General features: G+C 47.7%; 1 protein-coding gene across 10 annotated transcripts in view; it reads right to left on the bottom strand.

The window, feature by feature from the left end:
• The window catches only part of MYPN (myopalladin), a 346898-nt gene that overhangs the window by 292894 nt on the left and 30616 nt on the right, over positions 1 to 23388 (bottom strand). For 5 of the 10 annotated variants that reach the window (XR_008846301.1, XR_008846300.1, XM_056530260.1 and 2 more), the window contains exon 2: positions 233 to 312. The exons of the other annotated variants lie outside the window; for them this stretch is intronic. The gene's annotated coding sequence lies outside the window, so the exon portion shown is untranslated. The remainder of the gene's footprint in view (positions 1 to 232; positions 313 to 23388) is intronic. 10 annotated transcript variants of the gene reach the window in all.

Genomic DNA, 23388 nt, shown 5'->3' with positions numbered 1-23388 from the left:
TAAAAGTACGGCCCTGTGGGATTATACGAGTCGCAAAATTGAGCATACCTAACAATGCTTGTAGTTCCACTTTGGTGCAGACTAGCGACCTGGTAAACTGATATATGGTTTGTCTAATACGAGTGAGCTTGTCCCTAGGCAAACTGGCTTGCATAAGTACTGTGTCTAAAACAATCCCAAGAAACGTAATCTCTCTAGCCGGACCTTCTACTTTCTTATCCGACACCGGTACCTGCACTTGAGTGAACAGTGACCTCAAAGCATCCAGACCATCAGGCTCAGCAGTTGGGGGTTCAATGATCAGGAAGTCATCTAGATAGTGGATGACAAAGGAACCATTAGAGACATTTACCAAAATCCAATGCAATGCTTCTGCAAATTGGTTAAACAACCAAGGGCTACTCTTAGCCCCAAAGGTAAGTCTAACAGCAAAGTAATATTTCCCTTGCCATTTAACCCCGTACCATTAACACAACTCAGGAGCTATGGGTAACAGTTTAAATGCATCAGTAATATAGGCCTTTGACAGCCATGCCCCTGACCCTAACGAGATGATGATCTGGATTGCTTCGTCGACAGAAGAGTATTGCATGGAATACTCCTCCGACGGAACTAAAGAATTGAAACTAGGTGTCTTGCAAGAATGAGGGCCGGAAAAGTCGTACACTAAGCGTTTTTTATTTGAAAACTTGCCCACCACCACACCTACCGGACTGACCCTCCAAACATCAAAAGGGGGCTGTGCAAGGTAACCTTTTTGAACCTCCGATAGTATCAACGAAGACACTGCCTCCGGATCTCTAAGGGCGGACTGTAGGTTACCACACTCGTATGTACGCTGGGGAAGGACGATCAAACCTGTATGGAAACCATACCGGAAACTGTTGACCAGCCATTCTACCCATCTCTGATCAGGGTGCCCCTGTAATAACCCAGCCAAGCTCACCACATTGACCCCAGTTAGTCAGGATCCTGACTTCTAAGGACACTGTGTCTCAGGGTGCGCCCTAAAACATTGGGAGCAAACATGCAACAGACGGCATTGACTATAATTACAAGATGACCAGTTGTAATTGTTGCACACTTGCGCTTTCCCTAAATATCTTATCGGCCTGCCCAGCTTATCAACCGCACTGTTCCTCTGAAAACCTGTTCCAGTGACCAGGGGTTTAGCCTCACTAGTAGATGGTTGCTCATTAAGTTGACTACACCAGGCGGATGTATGATTAATCGAGTTGCAATTGGCACAAGCAGGTGCTTTCAGTCCCGCAAAATGTCTACAAAATAGTTCCGTATCCATTGTTGCCCAGTTCGTGATATGTTGGAATTGCTCCAGTGCTGCTGCCGCTTGTGCTGAGAACGAGACATGGTAATCGTAGAAGGCGTATGCTCCATACTTGTGTCCTAAATCCACTAACTTATATAGGTAAATGTCCAGTTCCTCCATACGTTCCGGATGAACCGAGCATACCACATCGCGGTACAGACTAAAGGCTAGCATAAATTCGGGCAGCGTAAGTTTGCGACTTAATCTGACATCCTTACTCTTTAGTACAATAGAAACTTCACTACACGCTATAGTCTTATTTTCCGCTATATCGTGTACAGCAATTAGCAAGGATGCCAAATTGACATCTTTTCCCCCCAGGATATCCTTGCGTATGCCATGAGGAATCAGATGAGCTGGAAGGACATTAGGGGCCTTAGTCGTCATACCTTGTGCTGGTTGCAGTGCAGTCACTGGTGCTGATATGACCGGATTTGGCATGGCGTCACTAGCCTGCTCTGCAGATACTGGTGCCACCGTTTGTGCCAAGGCTGTTGGCACAACAACTGATGGTGTATTTAACCCCTTAAGGACTGAGCCCTTTTTCACCTTAAGGACTCGGCCATTTTTTGCAAATCTGACCACTGTCACTTTAAACATTAATAACTCTGGAATGCTTTTAGTTATCATTCTGATTCCGAGACTGTTTTTTCGTGACATATTCTACTTTAACTTAGTGGTAAAATTTTTTGGTAACTTGCATTCTTTCTTAGTGAAAAATCCCAAAATTTGATGAAAAATTTGAAAATTTAGCATTTTTCAAACTTTAAAGCTCTCTGCTTGTAAGGAAAATGGATATTTCAAATAATTTTTTTTTATTCACATATACAATATGTCTACTTTATGTTTGCATCATAAAATTGATGAGTTTTAACTTTTGGAAGACACCAGAGGGCTTCAAAGTTCCGCAGCAATTTTCCAATTTTTCACAAAATTTTGAAACTCGCTTTTTTTCAGGGACCAGTTCAGGTTTGAAGTGGATTTGAAGGGTCTTCATATTAGAAATACCCCATAAATGACCCCATTATAAAAACTGCACCCCCCAAAGTATTCAAAATGACATTCAGTAAGCGTTTTAACCCTTTAGGGGTTTCACAGGAATAGCAGCAAAGTGAAGGAGAAAATTCACAATCTTCATTTTTTACACTCGCATGTTCTTGTAGACCCAATTTTTGAATTTTTGCAAGGGGTAAAAAGTAGAAAATTTTTACTTGTATTTGAAACCCAATTTCTCTCGAGTAAGCACATACCTAATATGTGTATGTAAATTATTTGGCGGGCGCAGTAGAGGGCTCAGAAGGGAAGGAGCGACAAATGGTTTTTGGGGGGAATGTCACCTTTAGGAAGCCCCTATGGTGCCAGAACAGCAAAAAAAACCACATGGCATACCATTTTGGAAACTAGACCCCTTGGGGAACGTAACAAGGGGTAATGTGATTCTTAATACCCCACAGGTGATTCACGACTTTTGCATATGTAAAAAAAATGCTTGGTTTCCCAAAAGTTTTACATTTTTAAAAAGGGTAATAGCAGAAAATACCCCCAAAAATTTGAAGCCCAATTTCTCCCGATTCAGAAAACACCCCATATGGGGGTGAAAAGTGCTCTGCTGGCGCACTACAGGTCTCAGAAGAGAAGGAGTCACATTTGTCTTTCTTGAAGGAAATTTTGCTCTGGGGGCATGCCGCATTTAGGAAGCCCCTATGGTGCCAGGACAGCAAAAACAAAAAAAACACATGGCATACCATTTTGGAAACTAGACCCCTCGGGGAACGTAACAAGGGGTAAAGTGAACCTTAATACCCTACAGGTGTTTCACGACTTTTGCATATGTAAAAAAAAAAAAAATGTATCTTAAAATGCTTGGTTTCCCAAAAAATTTACAATTATACAAAGGGTTAAAGCAGAAAATAACCCCCCAAAATTTGAAGCCCAATTTCTCCCTATTCAGAAAACACCCCATATGGGGGTGAAAAGTGCTCTGCTGGCGCACTACAGGTCTCAGAAGAGAAGGAGTCACATTTGGCTTTTTGAAAGCAAATTTTGCTCTGGGGGCATGCCGCATTTAGGAAGCCCCTATGGTGCCAGGACAGCAAAAAAAAACAACATGGCATACTATTTTGGAAACTAGAGCCCTCGGGGAATGTAACAAGGGGTTATATGAACCTTAATACCCCACAGGCGTTTCACGACTATTGCATATGTAAAAAAAATAATAATTTTTTCCCAAAAATTTTACATTTTTAAAAAGGGTAAAAGCAGAAAATACCCCCCAAAATTTGTAACACAATTTCTCCCGAGTACGGCGATACCCCATATGTGACCCTAAACTGTTGCCTTGAAATACGACAGGGCTCCAAAGTGAGAGCGCCATGCGCATTTGAGGCCTAAATTAGGGATTGCATAGGGGTGGACATAGGGGAATTCTACGCCAGTGATTCCCAAACAGGGTGCCTCCAGCTGTTGTAAAACTCCCAGCATGCCTGGACAGTCAGTGGTTGTCTGGCAATACTGGGAGTAGTTGTTTTGCAACAGCTGGAGGCTCCGTTTTGGAAACCGTACCAGAAGTTTTTAATTTTTATTGGGGAGGGGAGGGGGTATGTGTATATGTAGTGTTTTTTACTTTTTATTTTATTTTTTGTGGTAGTGTAGTGTTTTTAGGGTACAGTCGCCTGGGCGGGGGGTTCACAGTAGTTTCTCGCTGGAAGTTTGAGCTGTTGCAGAAAATTTGCCGCAGCTCAAACTTTCAGCCCGATACTTACTGTAAGCCTCCGCCCATGTGAGTGTACCCTGTACGTTCACATGGGGGGGGGGGGACATCCAGCTGTTGCAAAACTACAACTCCCAGCATGCGCTGACAGACTGTACAAGCTGAGAGTTTTAGTTTTGCAACAGCTGTAGGCACACTGGTTATGTATCACTGAGTTTGTGACCTTACTCAGTGTTTCAAAACCAGTGTGCCTCCAGCTGTTGCAAAACTACAACTCCCAGCATGTACGGTGCATGGTATAAGGTGACTGCTGGGAGTTGTAGTTTGCAACAGCTGGAGGCACACCGGTCGTGAAACACTGAGTTAGGTAAAAAAAACTGAGTTTCACAACCAGCGTGCCTTCAGCTGTTGCAAAACTACAACTCTCAGCAGTCACTGACAGTCAATGGGCATGCTGGGAGTTGTAGTTATGCAACCAGCAGATGCACCACTACAACTCCCAGCATGAAATTTAGCTGTTTGTGCAAGCTGGGAGTTGTAGTTATACAACAGCTGAAGGTACACTTTTCCATAGAAAAAATGTGCCTCCAGCTGTTGCAAAACCATAAGTCCCAGCATGCCCATAAGGGAATGCTGGGAGTTGTGGTGGTCTGCCTCCTGCTGTTGCATAACTACAGCTCCCAGCATGCCCTTTTTGCATGCTGGGAGCTGTTGCTAAGCAACAGTAGGAGGCTGTAACTCACCTCCTGCTGCTGCTCCGACGCAGGACTGTCCCTCGCCGCCGCCGTCGCTTCTGGGGCCCCGATCCCAACATGGACGCCGGGGATCGGGGGCCCCAGCACCCGGGGTCGTCTTCCCGCACCCGCTCACGTCCTCTGGAAGAGGGGCGGAGCGGGTGCGGGAGTGACACCCGCAGCAGGCGCCCTGATTGGTCGGCCGGTAATCCGTCCGATGAATCAGGGCGATCGTGAGGTGGCACCAGTGCCACCTCACCCCTGCAGGCTCTGGCTGTATCAGCCAGTAATTCCGGGTCACCAGGTCACTGGAGACCCGATTGACCCGGAATCGCCGCAGATCGCTGGACTGAATTGTCCAGCGATCTGCGGCGATCGCCGACATGGGGGGGCATAATGACCCCCCTGGGCGATATGCCAGGATGCCTGCTGAATGATTTCAGCAGGCATCCGGCTCCGGTCCCCAACCGGTTAGTGGTGGGGACCGGAATTCCCACGGGCGTATGGATACGCCCTGCGTCCTTAAGAGGTTAAGCGGCTTTCAATGGAATCCAATCGTGTCTGGAATCCCCTCATCATTCCGTGTAACTGTGCGAGAGAGGCCTGAACCACTGCCCAGGGTTCTATTGGCTGACTGGGACCTGGCTCCCCTGCCATCATGAGCCGATAGAGTTCCGCTTTCCTGGCAGTAGCAGGGAAGCGGATACCTCTTCTATGAAGCTCTGAAGTAATCTTGGGGAGGAAGAACACAACAGGGCCAACTACCGTACTTCTGGATACTGAGCCCAAATGAACCTGCCAGATCAGAGGTGGTCCAAACCCCCGATCCGCCATCATGAGCAATTCGCAACTTGGAGATCGAGATTAACCATTGCCTAAAGCCGTGTCAGGACTTCCCTCAATGATTCCTGAAGACGTGTCAGGATGGTGAGCTCCAGCCCTCACTGTTGCCTGAAGCCATGTCAGGACTTTCCTCCCTGCTACCTGAAGACGTGTCAGGATAGTGAGCTTCAAGCCTCACAATTGCCCGCAGCCGTGGCAGGACTTCCGACCTACTGACAGACAACCTGAATACGTGACTGGATTAGTGCCTGTAGGCGTGACAGGACTACGAACTTGCCTTACACCTGAAGCAGTGACAGGTGACTGACTATGTACATGCAAAATGACTGTGCCCCACACGTGACACCCATCTCCCCTGATTAGCCACAACTTCCTCACGGTGCCCGCTAAAACAACACATAGCTTCCTAACACACACCTACTCGCCGAAAACTTGCTTGGCTACCGTCTTTCCTGTAACAACATACGTTGAGGACATAAATATCATGAGCATACTTAAGTCATACATCACTATCCCCCTCTTTTATTTTTATTTTTTTATCTGTAGAAACACCCTTGCAAGCGACCACTTGAGCTGTATGGTCCTACTTCACGTAAATGTAGATCTAAAACACAAATGACTAATAAACTGACGTCCATACACATGTACTACAGACTGGTCAAAGAGCCAACCTACCCAAAAACCCTTCTGCTCGTTGAACTGGTAATCCGATACTGCGACCACTTGACCGTATCTGCAAAAACACAATATTTCTATATGCCACATGTCATTTGCCATCTACCGGAAAATTCCGACACCACATAACCCCGACCTGAGCAGAGAAGGCCTGTCCGGAACCGGAATTCCCCCAGTGCTATGAAGTTCGGTAATCCCTGCCACAGAGTGACACTACCCCCCACGCCTAGGTTATCATGACAACCAGCAATCGTCCCCATGTGTTCCCCCCCTAATGCATAGACTAACCGGCGGATCTATGGCATGCTGTCCCCTAATAACCAACCTGCGGCCTATACCCCTTATGCACACCTGCTACTGTCCCATGACTGAAAAAAACACAGGTGGCACACGCAACATCATGCAGCTGATCCTTGTATCGCAGCGCTGTCACCTTTGCCCGCATTACTGACCATATGATACCACAGGCTAAACCATGCCACTAGTTAAATCTCCGCCGGGGGCACCACCGCCGCCAGGTTGACACCCATGGCAGTGCCCCAGGCCGGTCCCGGTCTCTGGCCCCAGCAACACAATGCCGCCGACGTCGCCAGGGCAACCAGCGGCACCGCTCCGCTAGAGACGCCACAAACCCTGATCTGCCGAGACCACCGCCAAACCCTCTGGGCCTGCGACGGTGCTCCCGGCAGTAACAGGGCCGGCCACCAGTCGGGACTCCCCGCCGATGGGAACCACCGCCGCCATTCTGATCCTCGCGGCAGCGCCCCCCGGCAGGGCCCGGTCACCGGCCTCAACAAAAATAACCACCGACGTCACCAGGGAAACTCGCGGCACCGCGCCGCTAGAACCACCCCGAGCCCCGATCTGCCGGGACCACCACCGCACCCCTTCCGGACTGCTACGGTGTTCCCGGCAGTAACAGAGCTCGTGCACCGCCATCACTCACCCGACACTGCAATCCGTTTCCTCCGAGCCTCGCGATCGTGCACCCGGAAGTCCGGCCACGTCACCGGAAGTGGCAACTGCGCCTGCGTGCAAAGAGGGAATGACACCAAGCTACAATGCCCTAACGTACGTACCCCTAGTCCCTACCAGGGGACGTTAAGTACGCTCCAGGCCCCGCCCATAAATGCAGGATGTACCAGCCTTATACATATATACACACAGTAGGGATCGACCGATTATCGGTTTGGCCGATATTATCGGCCGATATTTACGATTTTAGACGTTATCGGCAATTACCCTGACGATAATCCGATAATGCCCCCCGCACCGCCCCCACCGTACCGCCCCAGCCAGAGACCACCGCCGCCGTTGCCCCATTGCCTCCCCCATCCCCGGTTTTATAATTACCGGGGCCCGGGCTACTTCTGGCTCCTGCGGCGTCCTGTGTTACGCTGTGCGCTGCGCAATGACGAGTGACGTCACCGTCAGTGCACACAGTGACAGCTCAGGAGGACGCCGCCGGAGCCAGAAGCAGCGTGGACCGTGGACCCCGGGAACAGGTAATTATAAAACCGGGAATGGGGGAGGCAATTGGGCAGCGGCTGCAGTGGTCTCTGGCCGGGGCGGTGCGGTCACGGTGGCGGTGATAGGACTCAGGAGGACCCCAGGACAGGCAGGGGGAGAGAAGCGGGTGATGGCGGCGGTCTCTGGCACCGCAAAAGCCGCTGCAGTTCATTGATTTAAAGCGCCCCCTTTAAATCAATGATCTGCAGTGGTGTCGCCGGGGGGGGGGGGGGGAGGGGGTGATAAGTAGCTGATAACTTATACCGGAATATCAGTATAAGTTATCGGCTATCGGCCCTAACCTCCACTGATTATCAGTATCGGTATCGGCCCTAAAAAATCAATATCGGTCGATTCCTAATACACAGAGTGAGCTATTTAACCTCCACAGATTATCAGTATCGGTATCGGCCCTAAAAAATCAATATCGGTAGATCCCTAATACACAGGGTGGGCCATTTACATTGATACACCTTAATAAAATGGGAATGGTTGGTGATATTAACTTCCTGTTTGTGGCACATTAGTATATGTGAGGGGGAAACTTTTCAAGATGGGTGGTGACCATGGCGGCCATTTTGAAGTCGGACATTTTGAATCCAATTTTTGTTTTTTCAATAGGTAGAGGGTCATGTGACCCATCAAACTTATTGGGAATTTCACAAGAAAAACAATGATGTGCTTGCTTTTAATGTAACTTTATTCTTTCATGAGTTATTTACAAGTTTCTGACCACTTATAAAATGCTAGCACAGGCTTCCAGTATCCGTAGTTTCAGGTGCTGCAGAATGGGCAAAACAAAAATTGGAACAGGAAGATTTTGTTCAGTGATGAGGCAAACTTTTATGTGAATGGTAAAGTTAACCACTTAAGGACCTAGGGCGTATGGATACGCCTTGACGTCCTGGTACTTAAGGACCCAGGGCGTATCCATACGCCCGTGGGAATTTCGGTCCCCGCCGCGCGCCGGGCGGGGACCGGGCCGGGGTGACTGCTGATATCTATCAGCAGGCACCCCGTGCAAATGCCCAGGGGGGTCATCAGACCCCCCCACGTCGGCGATCGGCGCAAATCGCAAGTTAATTCACACTTGCGATTTGCGCCGATTCCGGGTCATACGGGTCTATTGTGACCCGGTGACCCGGAATAGAAGGGGGATCGCGGTTGTCTAAGACACCCACGATCCCCCTGTAGGCATAGGAGTGAGGTGGCAGGGTTGCCACCCCTCCTATCCCTGCTATTGGTCTACTATTGATCGTCAGAGGCGACGACCAATAGCAGACCGGGGGCGGGGGGGTTAACTTTCGTTTTCCCCGTCCTGCCCTCCCACAATAGGCGGGGCAGAACGGGGAACCGAAGGGGACGGGGCGCCGACGTCCACTTACCCGTCCGGAGGCTGCGGCGACGTTGATCGGCGGGCAGCGTCACGTGCGTCTGAAGAGGACGGCTGCCGGGATCCTACGGAAGCCGGTAAGTAGATCTGCAGGGCTACAGTCTGAGACCGTGGTCTCTAACTGTAGCCCTCCAGATGTTGCAAAACTACAACTCCCAGCATGCCCAGACAGCTGTTTGGGCATGCTGGAATATGTAGTTTTGCAGCAGCTGGAGGGCTGCAGTTTGAGACCACTATACAGTGGTCTCTAAACTATATCCCTCCAGATGTTGCAAAACTACAACTCCTAGCATGCCCACATAGCTGTTTGTTGTATGGACATGCTGGGAGTTGTAGTTTTGCAACATCTGGAGGTCCACAGTTTGGAGATCACTGTGCAGTGGTCTAAAAACTGTAGCTCTCCAGATGTTGCAAAACTGCAATTCCCAGCATGCCCAGAAAGCAAACAGCTGTCTCGGCATGCTGGGAGTTGTAGTTGGGTACCTCCAGCTATTGCATAACTACATCTCCCAGCATGCCCTTCGGTGATTAGTACATGCTGGGAGTTGTAGTTTTGCAACAGCTGGAGGCTTACTGGTTGGAAAATATTGAGTTAGGTAACAGAACCTAACTGAAGGTTTTCCAACCAGTGTGCCTCCAGCTGTAGCAAAACTACAACTCCCAGCATGCACGGTCTGTCAGTACATGCTGGGAGTTGTAGTTTTGAAACAGCTGGAGGTTTGCCCCCCCCCCATGTGAATGTACAGGGTACATTCACATAGGCGGGTTTACAGTAAATTTCCTGCTTCAAGCTTGGGCTGCGTCAAATTTTTTGCCGCAGTGCAAACTCCTAGCGGGAAATTCACCGTAACCCGCCAGTGTGAATGTACCCTAAAAACACTACACTACACTACCACCTAATAAAGAGTAAAACACTACATATACACCCCCTTACACTGTCCCCCCCCCAATAAACAATTTAAAACGTCTTGTACGGCAGGGTTTCCAAAACGGAGCCTCCAGCTGTTGCAAAACAACAACTCCCAGCATTTCTGGACAGCCACTGACTGTCCAGGCATGCTGGAAGTTTAGCAACAGCTGGAGGCACCCTGTTTGGGAATAACTGGCGTAGAATACCCCTATGTCCACCCCTATGCAATCCCTAATTTAGTCCTCAAATGCGCATGGTGCTCTCTTACTTCGGAGCCCTGTCGTATTTCAAGGAAACAGTTTAGGGCCACATATGGGGTATCTCCGTACTCGGGAGAAATTACACTACAAATTTTGGGGGGCTTTTTTTCCTTTTACCGCTTGTGAAAAGGAAAAGTTGGGGGCTACACCAGCCTGTTAGTGTAAATTTTTGTAATTTTTTTACACGAACATGCTGGTGTTGCCCCATACTTTTTATTTCCACAAGTGGTAAAAGGAAAAAAAGACCCCCAAAATTTGTAACGCAATTTCTCCTGAGTACAGAAATACCCCAGATGTGGGCGTAAAATGCTCTGCGGGCACACAACAAGGCTCAGGAGTGAGAGTGCACCATGTACATTTGAGGCCTAAATTGGTGATTTGCACAGGGGTGGCTGATTTTACAGCGGTTCTGACAAACTCAAAAAAAAATAATACCCACATGTGACCCCATTTTGGAAACTACACCCCTCACCGAACGTGACAAGGGGTATAGTGAGCCTGAACACCCCACAGGTGTTTGACGAATTTTCATTAAAGTTGGATGGGAAAATGAAAAAAATTATATTTTTTCACTAAAATGCTGGTGTTACCCTAAATTTTTCATTTTCACATCGGGAAATAGGAAAAAAGCCCCCCCAAATTTGTAAACCCATCTCTTCTGAGTAAGAACATACCCCATATGTGAATTTAAAGTGCTCTGCGGGCGAACTACAATGCTCAGAAGAGAAGGAGCGCCATTGGGATTTTGTAGAGAAAATTTGTCCGGCATTGAAGGCCACATGTGTTTACAAAGCCCCCATAGTGCCAGAACAATGGACCCCCGACACATGTGACCCCATTTTGGAAACTACACCCCTCACGTAATGTAATAAGGGGTACATTGAGAATTTACGCCCCACAGATGTCTGACAGATTTTTGGAACAGTGGTCCGTAAAAATGAAAAATAAACTTTTTCATTTGCACAGCCCACTGTTCCAAAGTCCTGTGGGGTGTAAATACTCACTGCACCCCTTATTAAATTCTGTGAGGTGTGTAGTTTCCAAAAGGGGGTCACATGTGGGGGGTTCGACTGTTCTGGCACCACGGGGGGCTTTGTAAACGCACATGGCCCCTGACTACCATTCCAAACTAATTCTCTTTCCAAAAGCTCAATGGCGCTCCTCCTCTTCTGAGCATTGTAGTTCGCCAGCAGAGCATTTTATGTCCTAACATGGGGTATTTCCATACTCAGAAGAAATGGGGTTACACATTTTGGGGGTCATTTTCTCCTATTACCCCTTGTAAAAATGTAAAATTTTGGGGAAAAACTGCATTTTAGTAAAAAAAAAATAATTTTTCATTTACACATCCAAATTTAACGAAAAGTCGTCAAACACCTGTGGGGTGTTAAGGCTCAGCGGACACCTTGTTACGTTCCTTGAGGGGTGTAGTTTCCAAAATAGTATGCCATGTGGGTATTTTTTGCTGTTCTGGCACCACAGGGGCTTCCTAAATGCGACATGCCCCCAAAAAACCATTTCAGCAAAAGTTGCTTTCAAAAAGCCAAATGTGACTCCTTCTCTTCTGAGCATTGTAGTTTGCCCGCAAAGCATTTTACATCCTAACATGGGGTATTTCCATACTCAGAAGAGATGGGGTTACAAATTTGGGGGGGGAATTTTCTCCCATTACCCTTTGTAAAAATGGTAAATTTGGGGGAAAAACTGCACTTTAGTGAAAATTTTTTTTTTTTCATTTACACATCCGACTTTAACGAAAAGTCGTCAAACACCTGTGGGGTGTTAAGGCTCACTGGACCCCTTGTTACGTGCCTTGAGGGGTCTAGTTTCCAAAATGGTATGCCATGTTGGGGTTTTCTGCTGTTCTGGCACCATAGGGGCTTCCTAAATGTGACATGCCCCCCAAAAACCATTTCATCAAAATTCCCTCTCCAAAATCCTATTGTCGCTCCTTCCCTTCTGAGCCCTCTAGTGCACCCGCCGAACACTTGACATACACATATGAGGTATTTCCTTACTCGAGAGAAATTGGGTTACAAATTTTGGGGGGATTTTTCATCTATTACCCCTTGTAAAAATTCAAAAACTGGGTCTACAAGAACATGCGAGTGTAAAAAATGAAGATTTTGAATTTTCTCCTTCACTTTGCTGCTATTCCTGTGAAACACCTAAAGGGTTAACACACTTACTGAATGTCATTTTGAATACTTTGAGGGGTGCAGTTTTTATAATGGGGTCATTTATGGGGTATTTCTAATATGAAGGCCCTTCAAATCCACTTCAAAACTGAACTGGTCCCTGAAAAATTCTGATTTTGAAAATTTTGTGAAAAATTGGAAAATTGCTGTTGAACTTTGAAGCCCTCTGATGTCTTCCAAAAGTAAAAACATGTCAATTTTATGATGCAAACATAAAGTAGACATATTGTATATGTGAATCAATGTATAATTTATTTGGAATATCCATTTTCCTTACAAGCAGTGAGCTTCAAAGTAAAAAAAATGCAAAATTTTCAATTTTTTCATCAAATTTTGGAATTTTTCACCAAGAAATGATGCAAGTATCGACAAAATTTTATCACTAACATAAAGTAGAATATGTCACGAAAAAACAATCTCGGAATCAGAATGAAAGGTAAAAGCATTCCAGAGTTATTAATGCTTAAAGTGACAGTGGTCAGATGTTCAAAAAATGGCCGGGTCCTTAAGGTATATTTGGGCTGGGTCCTTAAGGGGTTAAACAAAATCACAGCTACTGGTCTGACACTAACCCACATTAGATAGATCCCCCAAAGACCGTTGGAACACAAAAATTGATGGTATGGTGTGGTATATGGGGTACAAAGATAGTGGGGCCATTCTTCATCAATGGAAACCTCAAGGCCACTGGATATGCAAAATTGCTACATGATGATGTGTTTCCCTCTTTATGCACTGAAGCTGGCACGTTCCCTGAGTTTTTCCAGCAAGATGGTGCACCACCACATTATGGGTGTCAGGTCCGAGCATTCCTAGATGAACAGTTTCCTGGAAAGTGGATTGGTCGTCGTGGGCCAGTTGAATGGCCCCCAAGGTCTCCCGATCTTACCCCCTTAGACTTTTATCTTTGGGGTAATCTGAAGGCCTGTGCTAGCATTTCTCCTACGGTGTTGCTATCCGTGTGTGAAGAGTGGGAGAAGAGGGTTGCATTGACAATCCAACACAATGGGAAGCACATTGAACACATTTTATAAGTGGTAAGAACATGAAAGAATAAAGTTACGTTAAAACCAAGCACATCATTGTTTTTCTTGTGAAATTCCGAATAAGTTTGATGTGTCACATGACCCTCTTCCTATTGAAAAAACAAAAGTTGGATTCAAAATGTATATTGTCTAACTTTAGATGGTGTTGGCTGGTTTTATCTAGTTTCATTTAACCATTGTCTTAGTTCTGGCCAGCGCCCAGTGATGCTCGAAAACTATCCAAATGACCTTTGTAAATAATGAGGCTTTTGTTGAATAACAAGCTTTTTCTATGATAAGGAAGAAAGTGTAAAAGGAACCCTGTGATTGGTAATAAAGTTATACACCATGAGCCACCGGGGTTCCTTAGCCAATCAGCTCACACTTAAAGTGTTGCCATATAAAACAGTTGTAATCTATTTTGGGGTATATTTTCTTCTGCGGAGCTGTTTCTCTGCATGCAAGAGAACATCCACCTGTATACATGTGCATTAAATCTGTCTGCTAATCAACACGGCTGGAGTTGACTGATCACAGGGAGAAATAGATCCTAACAGAGTCTGTTTTAAAAAAAGGATAAGAAAGGACACCATTTTCCAGTGTGACACCTGTCCTGAAAAAACAGGCCTCTGCATCAAAGAATGCTTCAAGGCGTTTCATACGTCTTTGGAGTATTAAATTTACGATTAACCCCATTTTTATCTTTTCACAAATTAACTGCGCATTGTACACAAGCCATGCGGCGCTGCACAATGCTTTTGTACTTTTCCAATGTGTTGGTGATGTTGTACATGAGTTTGGGACCACGGCTATGTATAGTGCTTTTTCGATGCATTGGCAAAACAGGGACATTCCAGTCCCTGGTTGTAATAATCCCCAAAAAGTCCCAAGAACGTTGATCCAGGGATTTATTCTGATTGCCATACTTGGAGTGGAAAGGAATTTTTCCCCCTGGCATGGGGCAAATTGGCATCCGCTTCATAAGGTTTTTTTTGCCTTCCTCTGGATCAACACAGTAGCGCACTGTTTCTTATCTAGGCTGCCTTCAGCTGTTGCAAAACTACAACTCCCAGCATGCTGCGAGTCACAGTTTTGCAACAGCTGGTGGCACCCAGGTTGGGAAACACTGCAATAGGGGGAGATTTACTAACTGCAGTGTTTTGGTACACCGCATGTAAGTAAAGCCACCCCTGTGCAAATCACTAATTTAGGCCTCAAATGCACATGGCGCTCTCTCACTCCTGAGCCCTGTCTCATTCGCCTGGCAACAATTTAGGGTCACATGTGGGGTATTTCTATACTCGGTAGAAATTGCTTCACAATTTAGTGGGGCTTTTTCCCCTTTGGGGTTACACCAGCATGTTAGTGTAAATTTTTTTTTTTTTATACTTACATGCTAGTGTAGCCCCATTTGTTTCATTTTCCCAAGGGGTAAAAGGGGAACAAGACCTCCAAAATGTGTAACATAACTTTTCCATAGAATGGAAATAACCCATATGTGGGCATGAAGTGCTTTGAGGGTGCATCGCAGGGGTCAAGAGTGAGGGAGCACCATGTACATTAGAGGCCTAAATTGGTGATTTCTACTGCAATGGCTGATAGTTGCAGAGGGTTTCCCCATTTTGAAAACTACATCCCTTTAAGGAATGTAACAAGGGGTGCAGTGAGCATTTGGACCCTACAGGTGTCTGATAGAATTTATGAACAATCAAAATTTGAGTATGGAAATACCCCATATGCGGACGTAAAGTGATCACACTGCAGAGCTCATAAGGGAGTGGGCACCATGAGCCTTTTTGGAGAGTGGATTTGGCTGGAATGGAGGTCGGGAGCATGGTGTGTTTGCAAAGCCCCCATTGTGCCAGGACAGTGGAAACCCCCACATGTAACCACATTTTGGAAACTATACCCCCAAGGAATGTAAGAAGGGGTACAGTGAGCATTTAGACCTCAAAGGTGATTCCAATATTTTTGGAACAGTAGTCTCCGAAAATAAAAAAATATTTTTCAGCGCACTATTCAAAACATCTTGGAATTACCGTTGGGGTGTAAATGATCACAGCACCCCTTGTTACGTTCCTCGAGGGGTGTAGTTTCCAAACTAGTGTCACATGTGGGGGTTTCTGCTGTTCTGGCACCATAAGGGCTTTGTAAATGCACATGCAGGGATGTGGAATTCCTAGCGCCCGACGCCCGGGACATGCAGTTTCGGGCACTGGGCAGGTGAATTTTTCTGGCCTTAGACCGCCTTCGGGCAAGCAGGGCCAGACCTGAAAAGCGTGGCAGCGCCCGCTCCATACTCTGCAGCCCCCGCCGGCCGCCACTAATAGCCAGCATGCGGCGATCGCCACGGCTGGCTAGTAACCCTTTAGATCACCGCTGTCAAAGCTGATAGCGGCATCTAAAGGGACATGTGAATGCTCCCTGGTGGGCTAGTGGGGTGGATCGCCCCCCCCTGCAGCGCGATCACGGGGGGAGATCCACTATAGAGGTAGCCGGAGGACTTACCTCTGTTCCCTGCTGTCCCATGGCTCTGTCATTGATAGAGCCTGGCTGGACTAGGCTCTATCAATGGAGCGCAGAGCACATAGATCAATGGAGTTCAGTAGAACTCTATTGATCTGTATGAGGAATCTAGTGATTCCTCCTAAAAGTCTAATAAAGTGTAAAAAAAATAAATTATTAATAAAAGTTTAACCTGTTGGGGACCACGGGGTATGGGTACGCCCTTGCGCCCTGGTACTTACCTGTACGCCCGTGGGAATTTCGATCTCCGCAGCTAGCCGGACGGGGATCGGAACGGGATGCCTGCTGAAGTCATTCAGCAGGCATCCTGTGCAAATGCCTACGGCATTCAATTCAGATCGGCGATTTGCGGAGATTCCGGGCTGATCGGGTCTCTGATGACCTGATAGCCCAGAAAATAGGGATGATCGGAGCTGTCAGAGACAGCTCCGACCATCCTGAAGGATAGGAGCGAGGTGGCAGGGTGCCACCACCTCCAATCCCCTGCGATTGGCCGATCAGGACTGATCGGCGAATCGCAGGGCAGGTGTGGGCGTGAAAGTTAATTTCCCTCGTTCTGCTTTGGCTGTCTGGGAGGTGTAGTTTTGAAACATCTGGAGGGCCACAGTTTGGAGACCACTGTCCTTTGAGATGTTGCAAAACTACAACTCTCAGTATGCCCAGACAGTCCAGGCATGCTGGGAGTTGTAGTTCTGTAACATCTGGGCCTTTAGATGTTGCAGAACTACAACTCCCAGCATGCCTGGACAGTCTCAGCATGCTGGGAATTGTAGTTTTGCAACATCTGGAAGGACAGTGGTCTCCAAACTGAGGCGCTCCAGATGTCAATTCAAAGCATGCTGAGAATGTCCAGGCATGCTGGGAGTTGTAGTTCGGCAACATCTGGCCCTTTAGATGTTGCCAAACTACAACTCCCAGCATGCCTGGGCAGTCTGGGCATGCTTGGAGTTGAAGTCTCCAAATTGTTCTCCTCTAATTGTTGCATAACTACAACTCCCAACATGCCCTTCGGCTGTCTTGGCATGCTGGGAGTTGTAGTATTGCAACAACTGGAGGCACTCAGTGTTTCCCAACCCTGTGTGCCTCCTGCTGTTGCAAAACTATAACTTCCAGCATGCACTGACAGACTATGCATGCTGGGAGTTGTAGTTTTACAACAGCTGGAGGCACATGGGTTTGGAAAAACTGAGATAGGAAACAGACGGTGGTGCGGAAACTGCAGTAGTCTGTTACCTAACTCAGTGTTTCCCAATCCCAAGCAGTAAGCCTCTAGCTGTTGCATAACTACAACTCCCAGCATGCACGGTCTGTCAGTGCATGCTGGGAGTTGTAGTTTTTGCCCCCCACATGAATGTACAGGGTACATTCACATGGGTGGGGGTTTACAGCAAGTTTCCCGCTTCACTGTAGAAACTCACTGTAAACCCCTGCCCGTGTGAATGTACCCTAAAAACGCTACACTAACCCAAACCCTAAATAAAGAGTAAAACACTACATATACACTACACCCTTACACTGTTGCTGCCCCCCCCCATATAAAAACTAAAAACGTCTTGTACGTCTGTTTTTCAAAAACGGAGTCTCCAGCTGTTGCAAAATAACAACTCCCAGTATTGCCAGACAGCCATTGCCTGTCCAGGCATGTTGGAAGTTTTGCAACAGCTGGAGGCACCCTGTTTGGGTAAAACTGATCTACAGTATTTTTGGTGGAGGAGGCAAGTGTAACGCTTGCATCCGGGTACACCCCAATGAAAATCCCTAATTTAGGCCTCAAATGAGCATGGCGCTCTCTCACTTCGGAGCCCTGTCGTATTTCAAGGAAACAGTTTAGGGCCACATATGGGGTATCTCCGTACTCGGGAGAAATTGCGCTACAAATTTTGGGGGGCTTTTTCTCCTTTTACCCCTTATGAAAAGGTAAAGTTGAGTTCTACACCAGCATGTTAGTCTAAAAAATTAAATTTTTTACACTAACATGCTGGTGATGCCCCATACTTTTCATTTTCATAAGCGTTAAAAATAAAGACCCCCAAAATTTGTAACACAATTTCCCCATATGTGGACGTAAAATCCTCTGCGGGCACACAACAGGGCTCAGGAATGAAAGCGCACCATGTACATTTGAGGCCTAAACTGGTGATATGCACAGGGGTGGCTGCTGGTTACAGCGGTTCTGACATAAACTCAAAAAATAAATACCCACATGTGACCCCATTTTGGAAACTACACCCTTCACGGAAGGTAACAATTGGTATAGTGAGCCTTAATACCCCACAGGTGACTGACAGATTTTTGAAACAGTGGTCCGTAAAAATGAAAAATGTCATTTTTCATTTGCACAGCCCACTGTTACAAAGATCTGTCAAATGCCAGTGGGGTGTAAATGCTCACTGCACCCATTGTTATGTTTCTTGAGGGGTGTAGTTTCCCAAATAGTATACCATGTGGGGTGTTTTTCGCTGTTCTGGCACCATAGGAGCTTCCTAAACGCGACATGTCCCCCAAAAACCATTTCAGCAACATTCGCTCTCCGAAATCCCATTGTTGCTCCTTCCCTTCTGAGCCCTCTAGTGCACCCACAGAGCACTTTACATCCACATATGAGGTATTCCCTTATTCAAGAGAAATTGGATTACATATTTTAGGGGGCTTTTTCTCCTTTTACCCCTTATAAAAATAAAAAATATGGGTCTACAAGAACATGTTATTGTAAAAAATGTATATTTGGAATTTTTGACTCTACTTTGCTGCTATTCCTGTGAAACACCTAAAGGGTTAACAAACTTTCTGAATGTCATTTTGAATACGTTGAGGGGTGCAGTTTCTATAATGGGGTCCATTATGGGGTATTTCTAACATAAAGACCCTCAAATTCCCTTCAAATCTGAACTGGTCCCTCAAAAATTCAGATTTTGAAATTTACCATATTTTTCGCCGTATAAGACGCACTTTTTCTTCACCAAAACTGGGGGGAAAAAGTTGGTGCATCTTATACGGCGAATACACCCCTATTGCGGCGGTCCCTGCGGCCATCAATGGCTGGGACCCGCGGCTAATACAGGACATCACCAGTGATGCCCTGTATTAACCCTTCAGACGCGGCGATCAAAGCTGACCGCCGCGTCTGAAGGGAAAGTGACACTAACCTGGCTGTTCAGTCGGGCTGTTCGGGACCGCCGAGGTGAAATAGCCGGGTCCGTAGCCGGGTTAGTGCTTACAGGACACCGGGAGGGACCTTACCTGCCTCCTCGGTGTCTTCTCCGTTCAGGGATCCCCTGTATGGCCGGCACTCTCCTTCCTCGTCATCACGTCGTTGCGTAGGTGCGTCGGTGTGCCTAACGACGTGATGGCGGCGACAGAGAGCGAGGATACCCGGCCGGCAGCAGAGACGTTCCGGAGCGACGGGGACACGGCGACAGCGATGGAGCGACATCCAGGGCAGCGGTGACGGGTCCGGAGCGGCGGGGACACGTGAGTATTACCTCCTATGCAGTGGTCTTCAATCTGCGGACCTCCAGATGTTGCAAAACTACAACTCCCAGCATGCCCGGACAGCCAACGGCTGTCCGGGCATGCTGGGAGTTGTAGTTTTGCAACATCTGGAGGTCCGCAGGTTGAAGACCACTATTGGGTTCAAATCTTTATTTTTTTAGATTTTGCACCTATAAATTGGGTGCGTCTTATACGCCGGTGCGTCCTATAGGGCAAAAAATACGGTACTTGAAAAATTGCTGCTATATTTGAAGCCCTCTGATGTCTTCAAAAAGTAAAAACATATCAACTTTATGATGCAAACATAAAGTAGATATATTGTATATGTGAATCAATATATAATTTATTTGGCATGTCCATTTTCCTTACAAGCAGAGAGCTTCAAAGTTATAAAAATGCTAAATTTTCAAATTTTTCAGGAAATTTGGGAATTTGTCACCAAGAAATGATGCAAGTATCGATGGAAATTTACCACTAACATAAAGTAGAATATGTCACGAAAAAACAATCTCTGAATCAAATTCATAAGTACAAGCATCCCAGAGTTATTAATGCTTAAAGTGACAGTGGCCAGAATTGCAAAAAATGCTCTGGTCCTTAGGGTCAAAATGTGCTCAGTCCCCAAGGGGATAACATGTACAGTGACCCCTCGACTTATGATGGCCTCGACATATGATCATTTCAACATATGATGGCCTCTCAGAGCCCATCGTATGTTGAAGGCAGCCTCGACATATGATGCTGCTGTGTGTCGGGGCCATCGTACAAACAGCTATGTGACAGCGCTGACAACTTCAGCATCTGACAGATAGTTGTATAATGTCCCCGTGTGCCCCGTTCTGCCTCCTGTTACTCACATGCTGTCCTGCTAACTCACGCAGGCTTCCACTGTGAGCTCCGTGTAACCCCCCCCCCCAGTGCAGCCATAGCCAATAGCCTGCAGCATCTTGCTGCAGGCATCCAATGAGCTGCAGGCTGCCCTCCTCTTCCTTTCCTATAGAGCTGTAGTCGGCAGGATGGTAAGGAGGACATTCTGTCCCCCCTGAAGGTATTTAAAGAACTGTACAGTACTGTATGCGATGTCACACATCACATACAATACATATACACAATACACCCCATACATCAATGTTTCCCTATCAGTGTGCCTCTAGCTGTTGCAAAACTATAACTCTCAGCTGGAGTTGTAGTTGTGCAACAGCTGGAGGCACCCTGGTTTGTTAAACACTCCCCATACACTCCACATACAATGGTCATCCCAGAACCAATTAGCAGTTTCCCATAGAGATATGTATTCAACATACAATGTTTCCGAGGCCCCAGAACCAATTACCATTTTTACATAGACATATGTACTCAACATATGATGGTTTCAACATATGATGGTTCTCCTGGAACCAATTAATATCATATGTTGAGGGACCACTGTACTTTCTAAAACATTCTATTGCGGAACATGGACAAAAAAATATGTCATATAAACTGAACGGTACAAGAGACTTGATAGAATAATACAGATCTGTAATCTTGTATGACGTGTATCATAATTCTGTAATCTTGTATGATATATATCATAATTCTGTAATCTTGTATGATATATATCATAATTCTGTAATCTTGTATGATGTATCTTAATTCTGCCGTTTGTAACCACAAGGCTCGTACCGTACTTCTCGTTTTCTCAACTGCTGATTCCTAACTGTTGTTGTTACGCCGAGCGCTCCGGGTCCCCGCTCCTCCCCGGAGCGCTCGCTACACTCTCCTCACTGCAGCGCTCCGGTCAGATCCACTGACCCGGGGCGCTGCGATACTGCCTCCAGCCGGGATGCGATTCGCGATGCGGGTAGCGCCCGCTCGCGATGCGCACCCCGGCTCCCGTACCTGACTCGCTCTCCGTCGGTCCTGTCCCGGCGCGCGCGGCCCCGCTCCTTAGAGCGCGCGCGCGCCGGGTCTTTGCGATTTAAAGGGCCACTGCGCCGCTGATTGGCGCAGTGGTTCCAATTAGTCTGATCACCTGTGCACTTCCCTATATCACCTCACTTCCCTTGCACTTCCTTGCCGGATCTTGTTGCCATCGTGCCAGTGAAAGCGTTTCCTTGTGTGTTCCTAGCCTGTGTTCCAGACCTCCTGCCGTTGCCCCTGACTACGATCCTTGCTGCCTGCCCCGACCTTCTGCTACGTCCGACCTTGCTTCTGTCTACTCCCTTGTACCGCGCCTATCTTCAGCAGCCAGAGAGGTGAGCCGTTGCTAGCGGATACGACCTGGTCACTACCGCCGCAGCAAGACCATCCCGCTTTGCGGCGGGCTCTGGTGAAAACCAGTAGTGACTTAGAACCGATCCACTAGCACGGTCCACGCCAATCCCTCTCCGGCACAGAGGATCCACTACCTGCCAGCCGGCATCGTGACAGTAGATCCGGCCATGGATCCCGCTGAAGTTCCTCTGCCAGTTGTCGCTGACCTCACCACGGTGGTCGCCCAGCAGTCACAACAGATAGCGCAACAAGGCCAACAGCTGTCTCAACTGACCGTTATGCTACAGCAGTTACTACCACAGCTTCAGCAATCATCTCCTCCGCCAGCTCCTGCACCTCCTCCGCAGCGAGTGGCCGCTCCTGGTCTACGCCTATCCTTGCCGGATAAATTTGATGGGGACTCTAAGTTTTGCCGTGGCTTTCTTTCCCAATGTTCCCTGCACCTGGAGATGATGTCGGACCAGTTTCCCACTGAAAGGTCTAAGGTGGCTTTCGTAGTCAGCCTTCTGTCTGGAAAAGCCCTGTCTTGGGCCACACCGCTCTGGGACCGCAATGACCCCGTCACTGCCTCTGTACACTCCTTCTTCTCGGAAATCCGAAGTGTCTTTGAGGAACCTGCCCGAGCCTCTTCTGCTGAGACTGCCCTGTTGAACCTGGTCCAGGGTAATTCTTCCGTTGGCGAGTATGCCGTACAATTCCGTACTCTTGCTTCAGAATTATCCTGGAATAATGAGGCCCTCTGCGCGACCTTTAAAAAAGGCTGTCACGATTCGGCTTGCAGGTAGTGGATCCTCTGTGCCAGAGAGGGATTGGCGTGGACCGTGCTAGTGGACCGGTTCTAAGCCACTACTGGTTTTCACCAGAGCCCGCCGCAAAGCGGGATGGTCTTGCTGCGGCGGTAGTGACCAGGTCGTATCCACTAGCAACGGCTCACCTCTCTGGCTGCTGAAGATAGGCGCGGTACAAGGGAGTAGGCAGAAGCAAGGTCAGACGTAGCAGAAGGTCGGGGGCAGGCGGCAAGGTTCGTAGTCAGGATGGGTAGCAGAAGTTCAGGTACACAGGCTTTGGACACACTAAACGCTTTCACTGGCACAAGGCAACAAGATCCGGCAAGGGAGTGCAAGGGAGGAGACTAGATATATCCAGGGAACAGGTGGGAACCAATTAAGCTAATTGGGCCAGGCACCAATCATTGGTGCACTGGCCCTTTAAGTCTCAGAGAGCTGGCGCGCGCGCGCCCTAGAGAGCGGAGCCGCGCGCGCCAGCACAAGACAGCAGGGGACCGGGACGGGTAAGTGACCTGGGATGCGATTCGCGAGCGGGCGCGTCCCGCTGTGCGAATCGCATCCCCAACGGCCATGACAGTGCGGCGCTCCCGGTCAGCGGGACCGACCGGAGCGCTGCAGGGAGAAAGACGCCGTGAGCGCTCCGGGGAGGAGCGGGGACCCGGAGCGCGAGGCGTAACAGTACCCCCCCCCTTAGGTCTCCCCTTCTCTTTGTCCAGTAACTGCCTCCCCTGGGATGAGGACA

Source organism: Hyla sarda, chromosome 7, assembly GCF_029499605.1.
Source record: "Hyla sarda isolate aHylSar1 chromosome 7, aHylSar1.hap1, whole genome shotgun sequence".
Classification (NCBI taxonomy): Eukaryota; Metazoa; Chordata; class Amphibia; order Anura; family Hylidae; genus Hyla; species Hyla sarda.
Note: the sequence above shows the minus strand (reverse complement) of the source record. Positions and strands in the feature narration are given on the sequence as shown.